General features: G+C 46.9%; 2 long non-coding RNA genes across 2 annotated transcripts in view; one reads left to right on the top strand and one right to left on the bottom strand.

Moving 5' to 3' along the window:
* LOC138406357 (uncharacterized) overlaps positions 1 to 4657 on the top strand; it is a 38283-nt gene extending 33626 nt beyond the window's left edge. Inside the window, exons 3-4 of the long non-coding RNA XR_011239824.1 lie at positions 3547 to 4374; positions 4480 to 4657. This is a non-coding gene — a long non-coding RNA (uncharacterized lncRNA). The remainder of the gene's footprint in view (positions 1 to 3546; positions 4375 to 4479) is intronic.
* A 117-nt stretch (positions 4658 to 4774) lies between these two features.
* Positions 4775 to 15012, bottom strand: part of LOC138406362 (uncharacterized) — a 34597-nt gene continuing 24359 nt past the window's right edge. Inside the window, exon 3 of the long non-coding RNA XR_011239834.1 lies at positions 4775 to 8648. This is a non-coding gene — a long non-coding RNA (uncharacterized lncRNA). The remainder of the gene's footprint in view (positions 8649 to 15012) is intronic.

Here is a 15012-nt window from a genome sequence, read left to right as displayed (position 1 = left end):
GCATTAGCAAAGCCAGCAAACATAGCGGATCGTCATCCGCACTGCGCGCACTGGAAAACCAGCAGCAGCACTGCGCGCACTGGAAAACCAGCAGAATCACCGCACTGCACGCACTGCAAAACCAGCAGCAGCACCGCACTGCAAAACCAGCAGAAACACCGCACTGCGCGCACTGCAAAACCAGCAGAATCACCGCACTGCACGCACTGGCTAACCTTACGCTAGCTCCGAGGCTGCTTGTTAGCAAATAGCGTTAGCAAAGCCAGCAAACATAGCGGATCGTCATCCGCACTGCGCGCACTGGAAAACCAGCAGCAGCGCAGCACTGCACGCACTGCAAAACCAGCAGAATCACCGCACTGCGCGCACTGGCTAACCTTACGCTAACTCTGAGGCTGTTTGTTAGCAAATAGCGTTAGCAAAACCAGCAGCACCGCACTGCAAAACCAGCAGAATCACCGCACTGCGCGCACTGGAAAACCAGCAGCAGCACCGCACTGCGCGCACTGCAAAACCAGCAGAAGCACCGCACTGCACGCACTGGCTAACCTTACGCTAGCTCCGAGGCTGTTTGTTAGCAAATAGCGTTAGCAAAGCCAGCAAACATAGCGGATCGTCATCCGCACTGCGCGCACTGGAAAACCAGCAGCAGCACTGCGCGCACTGCAAAACCAGCAGAATCACCGCACTGCGCGCACTGGCTAACCTTACGCTAGCTCCGAGGCTGTTTGTTAGCAAATAGCGTTAGCAAAACCAGCAGCACCGCACTGCAAAACCAGCAGAATCACCGCACTGCGCGCACTGGAAAACCAGCAGCAGCGCAGCACTGCACGCACTGCAAAACCAGCAGCATCACCGCACTGCGCGCACTGGAAAACCAGCAGAAGCACCGCACTGCACGCACTGGCTAACCTTACGCTAGCTCCAAGGCTGTTTGTTAGCAAATAGCGTTAGCAAAGCCAGCAAACATAGCGGATCGTCATCCGCACTGCGCGCACTGCAAAACCAGCAGAATCACCACACTGCACGCACTGGCTAACCTTACGCTAGCTCCGAGGCTGTTTGTTAGCAAATAGCATTAGCAAAGCCAGCAAACATAGCGGATCGTCATCCGCACTGCGCGCACTGGAAAACCAGCAGCAGCACTGCGCGCACTGCAAAACCAGCAGAAGCACCGCACTGCGCGCACTGGCTAACCTTACGCTAGCTCCGAGGCTGTTTGTTAGCAAATAGCGTTAGCAAAACCAGCAGCACCGCACTGCAAAACCAGCAGAATCACCGCACTGCACGCACTGGCTAACCTTACGCTAGCTCCGAGGCTGCTTGTTAGCAAATAGCGTTAGCAAAGCCAGCAAACATAGCGGATCGTCATCCGCACTGCGCGCACTGGAAAACCAGCAGCAGCACTGCGCGCACTGCAAAACCAGCAGAATCACCGCACTGCACGCACTGGCTAACCTTACGCTAGCTCCGAGGCTGTTTGTTAGCAAATAGCGTTAGCAAAGCAAGCAAACATAGCGGATCGTCATCCGCACTGCGCGCACTGGAAAACCAGCAGCAGCACCGCACTGCAAAACCAGCAGCAGCACCACACTGCGCGCAATGGCTAACCTTACGCTAGCTCCGAGGCTGTTTGTTAGCAAATAGCGTTAGCAAAACCACCAGCAGCAGCAGCGCACTGCGCGCACTGGCTAACCTTACGCTAGCTCCGAGGCCGTTTGTTAGCAAATAGCATTAGCAAAACCAGCAAACATAGCGGATCGTCATCCGCGCTGCGTGCCCTGGCTAACCTTACGCTAGCTCCGAGGCTGTTTGTTAGCGTAAGCTAGCGCAATTAATACATTTAGAATTATATTATAATTTAAATTGCAGATGTAATAAACCAAATAATGTCACTAACTGATGATGTGTAATTTATAATTAGTTCAAACTAATGAAATATAAGTTCCATTGGTAAAAAACTTAATCTGAATAATAGATCAACTCCTCGTAACTCCTACAAAAGGTCTGGAACACTCAAAACAAAATTCGGCTGTTTGTTAGCGTTAGCAAAACCAGCAGCAGCAAACATAGCGGATCATCATCCGCACTGCGCGCCCTGGCTAACCTTACGCTAGCTCCGAGGCTGTTTGTTAGCAAATAGCGTTAGCAAAACCAGCAAACATAGCGGATCGTCATCCGCACTGCGCGCCCTGGCTAACCTTACGCTAGCTCCGAGGCTCTTTGTTAGCGTTAGCAAAACCAGCAGCAGCACCGCACTGCGCGCACTGGCTAACCTTACGCTAGCTCCGAGGCTGTTTGTTTGCAAATAGCGTTAGAAAAACCAGCAGCACCACACTGCGTAAAAAACATAGCGGATCGTCATCCGCACTGCGCGCCCTGGCTAACCTTACGCTAGCTCAGAGGCTGTTTGTTAGCAAATAGCGTTAGCAAAACCAGCAGCAGCAAATAGCGTAAAAAACATAGCGGATCGTCATCCGCGCTGCGCGCCCTGGCTAACCTTACGCTAGCTCCGAGGCTGTTTGTTAGCGTTAGCAAAACCAGCAGCAGCAAACATAGCGGATCGTCATCCGCGCTGCGTGCCCTGCCTAACCTTACGCTACCTCCGAGGCTGTTTGTTAGCGTTAGCAAAACCAGCAGCAGCAAACATAGCGGATCGTCATCCGCGCTGCGTGCCCTGCCTAACCTTACGCTACCTCCGAGGCTGTTTGTTAGCGTTAGCAAAACCAGCAGCAGCAAACTGCGTAAACAAACATAGCGGATCGTCATCCTAGCTGCGTGCCCTGCCTAACCTTACGCTAGCTCCGAGGCTGTTTGTTAGCGTTAGCAAAACCAGCAGCAGCAAACTGCGTAAAACAAACATAGCGGATCGTCATCCGCGATGCGCGCCCTGGCTAACCTTACGTTAGCTCCGAGGCTGTTTGTTAGCGTAAGCTAGCGCAATTAATACATTTAGAATTATATTATAATTTAAATTGCAGATGTAATAAACCAAATAATGTCTTATCATATAACTGATGATGTGTAATTTATAATTAGTTCAAACTAATGAAATAAGTTCTGTTGGTAAAAAACTTAATTTAAATAATAGATCAACTCCTCGTAAGTCCTACAAAAGGTCTGGAACACTCAAAACAAAATTCGGTTCGTGTCGTTAAGAAAACTAAAAATACGAGGAAATTGGTGAAATCTATAATTTCTCCTGAAGAACAAATCAGTTCTTGCATGAGGCCCAATGTTTATGTTAGTCCAGAGTTGTAGCCAAACTAAACACTGACAGAAGCGATGATCATTGTCTTATTGTGAAATGATGTACACCTATGAGAAGTGCCATCACATCATAGCATCTGTTCTGGTCCTCTGAGGTTACAGCTGTTTTATTCTCTGCATGCTCATATGAAACTGCAAGTTAGTTTTGGGTTGTATCAGAACAGACTCAGGATCATAGCTTTAATTTAAAGGAAACATCAAGTTGAAATGTCTGAAGAGCTGCTGAGTGTTTCTGGGTTTGTTTCTTACCTTTTGTAGGATTTTTTTCTTTCACAGAAGGATCATCCAGGTCCACAGAGACGTCCCTCGTCTTCACCTTCACCACCTGCCTGTTTCCTTTGACACACAGACACCATGGTTTTAAGAAATTCCTGAAATAGAAGACAAAAAAACATTATTTGTAAGAGGTTCATGTCATATAAAATCCTATTAAATATTGCTACCCTAACAAACAGGACACACCTCTTTTCATTGGATTTGGGCATGTCTTCTGTATGAATATTACTTCTTATCATTTTTTAAATAGCTTTATGTCATGTCACCAACAAGTGGGGGGTCATAAAGAACGGAGGGGGGGGGGGGGGGGGGGGGTCATAAAGGGGGGCCTAAAAACCAGATACGGGGTGAGATCAAAGAGATGGCACTTTGTCGCAGGAGAACTCAGTATGTAAAACATTCAAAGAATTTTTGTATACAACAGGTCTGTATGTATGGCTCCTCTCTACAGACAGAGGCTCAAATACGTCAAATGATGCAGAAAAATAAAAAAATGAATGGGTAAAACAGCCAATGAGAGACGGGGGCGTGTGAATTCAGTTTGTACGATTCCTTTAAATCGAGTGCGCGTCCGAGAACGACTCAAAGACCATCTTGGTGAAAAACCAGAAACTCAACATGTCGACCTATCACTATCTTAAAAAACATGCAAGTTCAGCATCAAACTTTGGCCCTTTACTTACAAAGGTCTGTCTCCAGCAGTGGAAAGCAACCCCAATGTTAACTCTAATTTTGCTTCTATTTCTATCACTCCTATATGAACTGCAATACCGATCAGCTCCGCTATAAAGCACTGGGTATAATTTCACACTCAGTCAGGCATTTGAGGTGATATGTTTCTCATTATCCAATTTATCAAGTTTAAATGTCTGAAGAGCTGCTGAGTGTTTCTGGGTTTGTTTCTTACCTTTTGTAGGATTTTTTCTTTCACAGAAGGATCATCCAGGTCCACAGAGACGTCCCTCGTCTTCACCTTCACCACCTGCCTGTTTCCTTTGACACACAGACACCATGGTTTTAAGAAATTCCTGAAATAGAAAACAAAAAAACATTATTTGTAAGAGGTTCATGTCATATAAAATCCTATTAAATATTGCTACCCTAACAAACAGGACACACCTCTTTTCATTGGATTTGGGCATGTCTTCTGTATGAATATTACTTCTTATCATTTTTTAAATAGCTTTATGTCATGTCACCAACAAGTGGGGGGTCATAAAGAACGGAGGGGGGGGGGGGGGGGGGGGGGGGGGGGGGGGGGGGGCCTAAAAACCAGATACGGGGTGAGATCAAAGAGATGGCACTTTGTCGCAGGAGAACTCAGTATGTAAAACATTCAAAGAATTTTTGTATACAACAGGTCTGTATGTATGGCTCCTCTCTACAGACAGAGGCTCAAATACGTCAAATGATGCAGAAAAATAAAAAAAATAATGGGTAAAACAGCCAATGAGAGACGGGGGCGTGTGAATTCAGTTTGTACGATTCCTTTAAATCGAGTGCGCGTCCGAGAACGACTCAAAGACCATCTTGGTGAAAAACCAGAAACTCAACATGTCGGTGCAAAGATCTGAACCCGGCCAGTCACGAAGATTCTGACTCGAGCCGCGAAGACGTGCAGAATGTGCAGCGGGAGAGACCCGTCACCTTTCTGATATGTGAGACGCCCGTGACCATCTTTCAAGAATGGTATTACACTTTGGCAAAGAAATCAGCTGCAGATATTCTTGCAGACTTTTGTCAAATCATCAGTGGCTGAGGATTGTGTAGTAGCCAGACAGGAACAAGGGTCCAAGTGGACTTTCTATGGCTTTGACTGTCTCAGATTTGGTCAAGCTTGTCAGGGTGTGTTATCACAGAACAAAAATGTTATGACTTTTTATTTTAAGGCTGGAGGTTTCCTATCTATCTATCACATACTGAACTAAACTCTCAAACACTTCCTGTGTGCTCAAAAGTCCTGTTCGTTTAATAGAGTCTAGAGCCCTAACTACTACCACAAACTAAATCCTCCAGGCTGCTCGTTTACCAGCCAGCTCACAGTATGTAATGTGTAAATCAGACAGTGTCAAAAAAAAATATTTTCACTATGTAGCTAGGCTTGCAGTTCCAGTCTTTATGGTATCAAAGCTTATCATATCCTAGCCCTGACATTGTTTGATGCACAGAGTTACAGTATCGTCTCATGTGAGTGACGTTGCTGCAAACTAGTACTTTTCCAACGCTGTCAGTGATAATGTAGGGTGCAGTGTCATACTGTGCACTTCGAGTATTCTCAAAATAAATCCACTCAATTTACCAAAAATCTGATGAGCCATCAAATGCACTCATCAAACAGAATCAGAAGAAGAGATTGATGTATACACAATGTATTTGTATCAGACAAACTGAAAGGACATTTAGTTACTTTCTAAATATTAAACTCTGAAACATTACACACAGCCTTTTATCACTATACTTTGCTCTTAATTCCATATTGTCTCAAATAATTGTATATTTTATTTTCAGATATGTTGAACTGTTCTCTATTATTATTATTAACAACATTTTTTTGCGCTAATTAAACTCATGGATCTTGTGAAAGATCAGGCTGATTACAGATAACCCCCTTCTGATGTATGTAGCAAAGGGCCAGGAGTGATTAGGCAGCCAACTAGTGTGGGAAAAGTGGTGACTCACAGGTTATGCACCTGAAAATCACCTGAAGTAGTGGTTTGAATATGATTATATATGTTATCTAAATTAATGGGACCTCTAGTCTGAGTTATTCTTCGACCCTAAATAATAATAAACCAAGGGCTTGGAAGTGCCGTATCAATGATTAACTTATTTTAATTTTACTTTTACTTTAAAATTGATCCTTGAACACAACTTTTGTTCCAGGTGAAGACTCAGGTACAGTTTAAGCTAATTAATTGATTTTATAAGGACATAGATTTCTGTCTGTGAGCACTGGATGTGTGCTAATTGTTATCTTGGGTTTCAATGGAACCTTATTAAACTTAAAATGGACAAATTAAGTCTTATATTTATGTTTTTGTTACATAGCCAATGTTAGCATTAGCAGCTGTCGACCTATCACTATCTTAAAAAACATGCAAGTTCAGCATCAAACTTTGGCCCTTTACTTACAAAGGTCTGTCTCCAGCAGTGGAAAGCAACCCCAATGTTAACTCTAATTTTGCTTCTATTTCTATCACTCCTATATGAACTGCAATACCGATCAGCTCCGCTATAAAGCACTGGGTATAATTTCACACTCAGTCAGGCATTTGAGGTGATATGTTTCTCATTATCCAATTTATGTGGATGTGAACAGAATTTATGAAAGCAAATCTGAACAAATAATTAAAGATATATATTGATTGTATATTTTATTGTGATAATATAATTTTGTATCTGTACTATATGCAGTATATGCATTCTGGAAGGTCCCAGCAGCTGCTTTGGTAAATTTCACTGTTGACTTAATAACATACTTTCAGTAAAAATGTAAATGTGCCTTGATTTGTTCATGTAAGTGCATTTACAAATTAAAAATTCAAAAAGTTAGCAAACACATCCACATGCAGAATATAAATGTCCATTAGAAATGTAAAATAACGTAGGATCTGTCACATGTTTAATGTCACATTTAAAGTAAATGGCGGTAAGTCGTCCTGATCATGGGAAGCTATGGTGGAGAGGTAGAGCGGTTATCAGAAGGGCAGCAGTTCAATCCCCAGTTTGCCTCATCTGCATGCTGAAGTGTCCTTGAATAGAAAAAAAAGTGCTGCTAATAGATGCAGTGTATGAATGTGTGTGAATGGGTGAATGGCAAACTGTAGTGTAAAGCGCTCTGAGTGGTCATCAAGACTAGAAAAACTCTATATGAATACAAACCATTTACCATCACTTGTCATCCTCTCCCTGTCAAAGGCCGGAGAGAAGTGAGGAAAGGCATGGGCACAATAAAGATAGGCATGCTGCAGATCATTGCAACCAACCTCCACCACCGTGGTAGTCAATAATTACCATCTCTCCTGAAGTACTGTGGTTTCATTTCTGTCTGGGTGTATTTGTCAACCTAAATGAGCTGAAACCAACACCAAGGTTACTGGCAGCACTGCTTGCACACAGCAACACAGCCATTCACCCAATCAAGTTTACCTGGGTTTGAGTCCTGGTCAATTCAAAAGGAATTGACCATTAGGCCTTAGGAACAAATCATTTAACCAGTACTTCACATACTGAAAAAAATTTGATGCACAAGTTACCATGTAAAATAAACACATATATAAAGTTTTACCTTAAACAGACCAATAGTTTTAGCCATTAATTTTCAACAATTTTTTATTGTATTAAACAGTATAGTAGATTACATACAAATCATTAAAAAAAAAAAAAAAACAGCAATACAAAATCTGTCTGCAGGCGGAGCATTAATCATTAATCATTAAGGAATGATAAAGAACTGATAAAAGAAATGTAAATGTTTTCTTTCCAGTCACTGTGACCTTTGACCACTGAAATCTAACATATTCATCTTTGAATCAAAGTGGATCAAATAAATTAACTCTTGAGTCCAACTAAATGCGAAATGATCCCCTCAAGGTGTTCCGGAGATACTGTGTCATGTTCACAAAATAATTTGCTTGTGAGGCTACAGTGATATTGACCGTTGACCACCAAAATCTAATCAGGTCACATTTAAGTCCAAGTGAATGATTTGTGCCAAATTTGTAGAAATTCTCTCAAGACGTTCTTGACATATTGCGTTGACAAGAATGGGTAAAAAACCTAAAACATATTGACACTGGCTGTCAGGACAGGAAAATAGAAATCTGAAGCTGTGAGATGGTCATTATTTATGAAGCATCAAATGGCATTAAAATGACATTAATTATACCTTCTATGTTGTCTTATGTTTTGCTTTATATGTGGGTTTTAAGATGGGAGATGTTTGTACATAAATTTGCAGAGATAATAGTGTAACTTAAAAGATTACATGAGCTAGTCCATTCATGTGATAGATAATAAACTCTACAGAAACTCAGTCAATTCCCTTGAGTTTCAGTTCGTCTTCAACTCGGCTGAGGTAATCAGGATCTGGGTATCCATAGCTGCAAAGACAATGACAGAAAATAAATGACTTTATATGGACAGTTTCCTATCAATGAAAATCTGTACGCATGATTGATGGTCATTAGCCCTGTAGCATGCTGCCAGTAAAAACACAAGACTTGTGTACAGATGATTACATTTAGGTCACATGATTAAGCTTCTAACTTGGTTCTGCTCTCTCTTGTAGTAGGCTTGCGTCCCGAGACGAGAGGAGCGGCAGACGCGTGTGGACGTGTGTGTGTGTGGGTTGTGAGACCCTGACAAGATATATGTGTGTGGTTGCCGTAGAAGGCAACGGAAATAAAAACATTACAAACGCCATTCTCTCCTCCCGTCCTTCCCCGGAGAGGGCAGAGGAAGGAGAGCATGGAGGGACAGAGCAGCCTGGAACAAGCCATACAGCGCCTGGCAGCGATACAGCAGAACACCGCGGCGCTGCAGCAGCAACAAACCCAGGCACTCGCCAACATCGCAGCATACCAGAGGGAGGACCGGGCTCGCCTGGAGGCTCCTCTAATCCCACCGGTGAGCCCCATGGACGATTTTCCACTCGAACAGTCACGGGACGAGACCCTCCGCCATGCTTTCGATCAGGTGGTGAGTATTGACGGCTCCGCTGTTTCTTCGAACGCAGCACACACTCACCCACACTTTTCGGTCATTAGGGACAGGTTGTACCGTGTGAGCCGTGACACACAGACGGGAGAAGAGATCACCCAGTTGTTGGTGCCGAAAAGCCATCGGGAAATGGTTCTCCAGGCGGCTCACTATAACCCCATGTCAGGGCACCTCGGGTATGAGAAGTCACTGAACCGGATAATGGCCAGCTTTTATTGGCCAGGCATTTGTGCAGACGTGAGTCGGTCGTGCGTGTCTTGTCGCGAATGTCAGCTGGTTAACCCGCCGGCCACACCAAAAGCGCTGTTGCGCCCTCTTCCCTAGATTGAGGTACCTTTTGAGAGAATGGGCATGGACCTCATCAGGCCATTAGACCGGAGCGCACGGGGACATCGCTTTGTGTTGGTTCTAGTGGATTGCGCAACATGATATCCTGAGGCAGTGCCGCTGCGGACCATCACCACGAAGAGCGTGGCGCAGGCACTGTTTCATGTCATCTCCCGTGTCGGGATTCCGAAAGAAATTCCATTCGTCCATTCAATCCGGACTAGTGTTTACCACCCACAGACCGACGGGCTGGTGGAGAGGTTTAACAAGACACTAAAGAACATGATTTGTAAGTTTGTGCACGAGGATAGCCGTAATTGGAATAAATGGTTAGACCCTCTGTTATTTGCAGTGCGGGAGGTTCCCCAGTCCTCCACGGGATTTTCTCCATTTGAACTTTTGTTTGGCCGGAAACCTCGGGGCATCTTGGACCTGGTAAAAGACGACTGGGAGATGGGTCAGAGCGCTTCTAAAAACGAGATTCAGTACGTGCTGGACCTGCGAGCAAAACTCCATTCACTTGGGGTATTATCACGGGAGAATTTGCTCCAGGCCCAGCAACGTCAGCAGCGCCTGTACAACAGAGGGACGAAACTAAGAACATTTGATCCGGGAGATAAAGTCCTTGTATTGCTCCCATCCTCTAGCTCCAAATTACTCGCCAAGTGGCAAGGGCCCTTTGTGGTCACACGACGAGTGGGGGAGGTAGACTATGAAGTAGTGCGGTCTGACAGGGAGGAGTGGCTCAGCCAGTGATCCGACAGCTGTGCAGAATCAGGTGATCAGGCAGTCAATAAGAGCATGCGGTAACCTGGTTCTGCTCTCTCTTGTAGTAGGCTGGCGTCCCAAGACGAGAGGAGCGGCAGACGCGTGTGTGTGTGGGTTGTGAGAACCTGACAAGATACAGTGCCCTCCAAAAGTATTGGAACGGTAAGGCAAATTCCTTTATTATTGTTGTTCACTGAAGACATTTGGGTTTAAGATCAAAAGATGAGTATGAGACAAGAGTTCAGAATTTCAGCTTTTATTTCCTGGTATTCACATCTAGATGTGTTAAACAACTCACGACATACCACTCTTTGTTTGAACCCACCCATTTTTCAAGTGAGCAAAAGTATTGGAACAAATAATCTTAAAGTAAATAACATTTAATATTTGGTGGCATAACCCTTGCTTGCAATAACTGCCCCAAGCCTGCGACCCATCGACATCACCAAACTGTTGTATTCTTCATTTGTGATGCTATTCCAGGCTTTTACCGCAGCTTCTTTCAGTTCTTGTTTGTTTCAGGGTGTCTCTCCCTTCAGTCTCCTCTTAAGGAGGTGAAATGCATGCTCTATTGGGTTAAGGTCAGGTGATTGACTTGGCCAGTCTAAAACCTTCCACTTTTTCCCTCTGATGAAGTCCTTTGTTTTGTTGGCAGTGTGCTTTGGGTCATTGTCCTGCTGCATGATAAACCCTCTCCCGATTAGTTTCAATGCATTTCTCCGTAAATTGGCAGACAAAATGTTTCTGTACACTTCTGAATTCATTCTGCTGCTACCATCATCAGTTACATCATCAATAAATATCCATGAGCCTGTTCCAGAAGCAGCCATGCACGCCCAAGCCATGACATTACCTCCACCATGCTTCACAGATGAGCTTGTATGCTTCAGATCATAAGCAGTTCCTTTCTTTCTCCACACTTTGGCCTTTCCATCACTTTGGTAGAGATTAATCTTGGTCTCATCAGTCCATAAAATGGTGTTCCAGAACTTTTGCGGCTCATCTCTGTACTTCTTTGCAAATTCCAATCTGGCCTTCCGATTCTTACTGCTGATGAGTGGTTTGCATCTTGTGGTGTGGCCTCTATATTTCTGCTCTCTGAGTCTTCTTCGAACAGTGGATTGTGATACCTTCACCCCTGCACTGTGGAGGTCGTTGGTGATGTCACTTACTGATGTTTTGGGGTTTTTCTTCACAGCTCTCACGATACTTCTGTCATCAACTACAGTTTTTTTCCTTGGCCGACCTGTTCGACACCTGTTACTCAGTACACCAGTAATTTCTTTCTTTTTTAGGACATTCCCAATTGTTGTGCTTGGTATGCCCAATGTTTGTCCAATGACTCTGATTGACTTTCCTTCTTTTCTCAGCTCGACAATGGCTTGCTTTTCTCCCATAGACAGCTCTCTGGTCTTCATGTTGGTTTATCCTCTTTAACAGGAAATGCAGTCTTGATAGGTTTGAACCAAGGGTGAAAACTTAGACTAGTCATGCAGAGCTATTTAATATTTGGACAATCAACCTAAAAGGCAACACTTGGGCAACAAGAAACACCTGTCAGTCACATGTTCCAATACATTTGCTCACTTGAAAAATGGGTGGGTTCAAACAAAGGGTGGTATGTCGTGAGTTGTTTAACACATCTAGATGTGAATACCAGGAAATAAAAGCTGAAATTCTGAACTCTTGTCTCATACTCATCTTTTGATCTTAAACCCAAATGTCTTCAGTGAACAACAAAAATAAAGGAATTTGCCTTACCGTTCCAATAATTTTGGAGGGGACTGTATATGTGTGTGGTTGCCATAGAAGGCAACGGAAATAAAAACATTACAAACGCCATTCTCTCCTCCCGTCCTTCCCCGGAGTGGGCCGAGGAATCCCACAGTGGCACCTGAACAGGGACCTGAGAGAGGAGAGCATGGAGGGACAAAGCAGCCTGGAACAAGCCATACAGCGCCTGGCAGCGATGCAGCAGAGCACCGCGGCGCTGCAGCAGCAACAAACCCAGGCACTCGCCAACATCGCGACATACCAGAGGGAGGACCGGGCTCTCCTGCGGGAGCTGAGTCAGCGTCCGGCCACCCCGCCGCCCAAGCCAGGGACCAGCTCCAGGCGGCCGCTGGCGGTGGCCCTCCAGCGGATAACCCCGGAGGACGACACGGAGGCATACCTGGACCTCTTCGAGGGCACGGCGGAGGCCTGCGGGTGGCCGGAGGAAGAGAGGGCAGTTCGCTTGCTGCCGCTGCTCACCGGTGCGGCGCAGCTGGCTGCCCACAGTCTGCCGGCTTCCTCTCGGCATGATTACCAGCGGCTGAGGAAGGCAATCCTGGACCGGCTGGGTTGCACGCCGGAGGGACACCGACGCCGGTTCAGGGGCCTCGCCTTCGAGGAAGCCGGCCGCCCCTTCTCCTACACGCAGCAGCTCCTGGATGCGGCGGGAAGATGGCTCCAGCCGGGACACAACTCGGCGGAGGACGTCGTGGGGCAGGTGGCGCTGGAGCAATTCATCGCCAGCTTGCCCACCTCCACCGCCAACTGGGTCCAGTGCCACCGCCCCAGGGACATCCAACAGGCCATCATCCTGGTGGAGGACCACCTCTCACTTCCCCAGAGGAGCCAGAAGGAGGAAGCCCGGCAGCAGTCCATCCCGGCGGGGCCCATATCCGCCCCCAAGAAAGCGAGTCCCCCCAGCACCGTCCAGCGGGACAGCCCCGCCCGCTGGACTGATGAATGAAAGAGCAGCGGCTGCTCCTCGGGGCCCAGCCTACGCGTCGGGTCGACCGGCACCATGGGGGGCTCCTCAAACGCCGGGGCAGGAGTGGTGGCGGTGCGGCCAGTCGGGCCACTTTCGGCGGGAGTTCCTGCTGATGGAGGTGGGACAGCTGGTCAGGGTGGCCGGGCCTTCAGCCTCTTCCCATGGCCCAGGAGAGACGTACCATATACCGGTATGTATACAGGGGGGTACACACCAAGCTCTGCTGGACACGGGCTGTCATCAGACGATGATCCATCAGCGCTTGGTTCGAACGGGGGCATTGATGGAGGCATCGTGGGTGAAGGTGAGGTGTGTGCATGGGGATATTCACTAATACCCAGTGGTGACTCTGCTAATTTCATATAAGGGAAAAAAACAGAGTCGAGGCAGGGGTTAGTCCCTGTCTCACGCACCCCCTGATTTTGGGCACAGATTGGCCGGGGTTCCGGGGACAGGCGAGATCGGCGGTGGGGGTGCGTAGGGAAATGTGAGTTGTGTGCGGTGCTCACCGAGGAAAAGGAGCCCGAGACTGTCGAGGGGGCGGCGGGAGTAGCGGAGCCTCGCCCGGAGGCTCCTCTAATCCCACCGGTGAGCCCCATGGACGATTTTCCACTCGAACAGTCTCGGGACGAGACCCTCCGCCACGCTTTCGATCAGGTGGTGAGTATTGACGGCTCCGCTGTTTCTTCGAACGCAGCACACACTCACCCACACTTTTCGGTCATTAGGGACAGGTTGTACCGTGTGAGCCGTGACACACAGACAGGAGAAGAGATCACCCAGTTGTTGGTGCTGAAAAGCCGTCGGAAATGGTTTTCCAGGCGGCTCACTATAACCCCATGTCAGGGCACCTCGGGTATGAGAAGTCACTGAACCGGATAATGGCCCGCTTTTATTGGCCGGGCATTTGTGCAGACGTGAGTCGGTGGTGCGCGTCTTGTCGCCAATGTCAGCTGGTTAACCCGCCGGCCACACCAAAAGCGCCGTTGCGCCCTCTTCCCTTGATTGAGGTACCTTTTGAGAGAATGGGCATGGACCTCATCAGGCCATTAGACCGGAGCGCACGGGGACATCACTTTGTGTTGGTTCTAGTGGATTACGCAACCCGATATCCTGAGACAGTGCCGCTGTGGACCATCTCCGCGAAGAGCGTGGCGCAGGCACTGTTTCATGTCATCTCCCGTGTCGGGATTCCGAAACAAATCCTGACGGATCAGGGCACATCCTTTATGTCACGTACACTACGTGAGCTGTACGAATTGCTGGGCGTCCATTCAATCCGGACTAGTGTTTATCACCCACAGACCGACGGGCTGGTGGAGAGGTTTAAAAAGACACTAAAGAACATGATTCGTAAGTTCGTGCACGAGGATAGCCGTAATTGGGATAAATGGTTAGACCCTCTGTTATTTGCAATGCGGGAGGTTCCCCAGTCCTCCACGGGATTTTCTCCATTTGAACTTTTGTTTGGCCGGAAACCTCAGGGCGTCTTGGACCTGGTAAAAGAAGACTGAGAGATGGGTCCGAGCGCTTCTAAAAACGAGATTCAGTACATGCTGGACCTGCGAGCAAAACTCCATTCACTTGGGGTATTATCACGGGAGAATTTGCTCCAGGCCCAGCAACGTCAGCAGCGCCTGTACAACAGAGGGACGAAACTAAGAACATTTGATCCGGGAGATAAAGTCCTTGTATTGCTCCCATCCTCTAGCTCCAAATTACTCGCCAAGTGGCAAGGGCCCTTTGTGGTCACACGACGAGTGGGGGAGGTAGACTATGAAGTAGTGCGGTCTGACAGGGGTGGGGCAACACAGATCTACCGCCTCAACCTCCTTAAAGAGTGGAGAGAGTTGGCCTCTGTTTCTCTGGCTACCACGGTGATCGAGAGAGAT

Source organism: Paralichthys olivaceus, chromosome 22 (genome assembly GCF_024713975.1).
Source record: "Paralichthys olivaceus isolate ysfri-2021 chromosome 22, ASM2471397v2, whole genome shotgun sequence".
NCBI classification, from domain to species: domain Eukaryota; kingdom Metazoa; phylum Chordata; class Actinopteri; order Pleuronectiformes; family Paralichthyidae; genus Paralichthys; species Paralichthys olivaceus.
The sequence above is the reverse complement of the archived record's forward strand: the minus strand, read 5'-3'. Positions and strand labels throughout refer to the sequence as shown.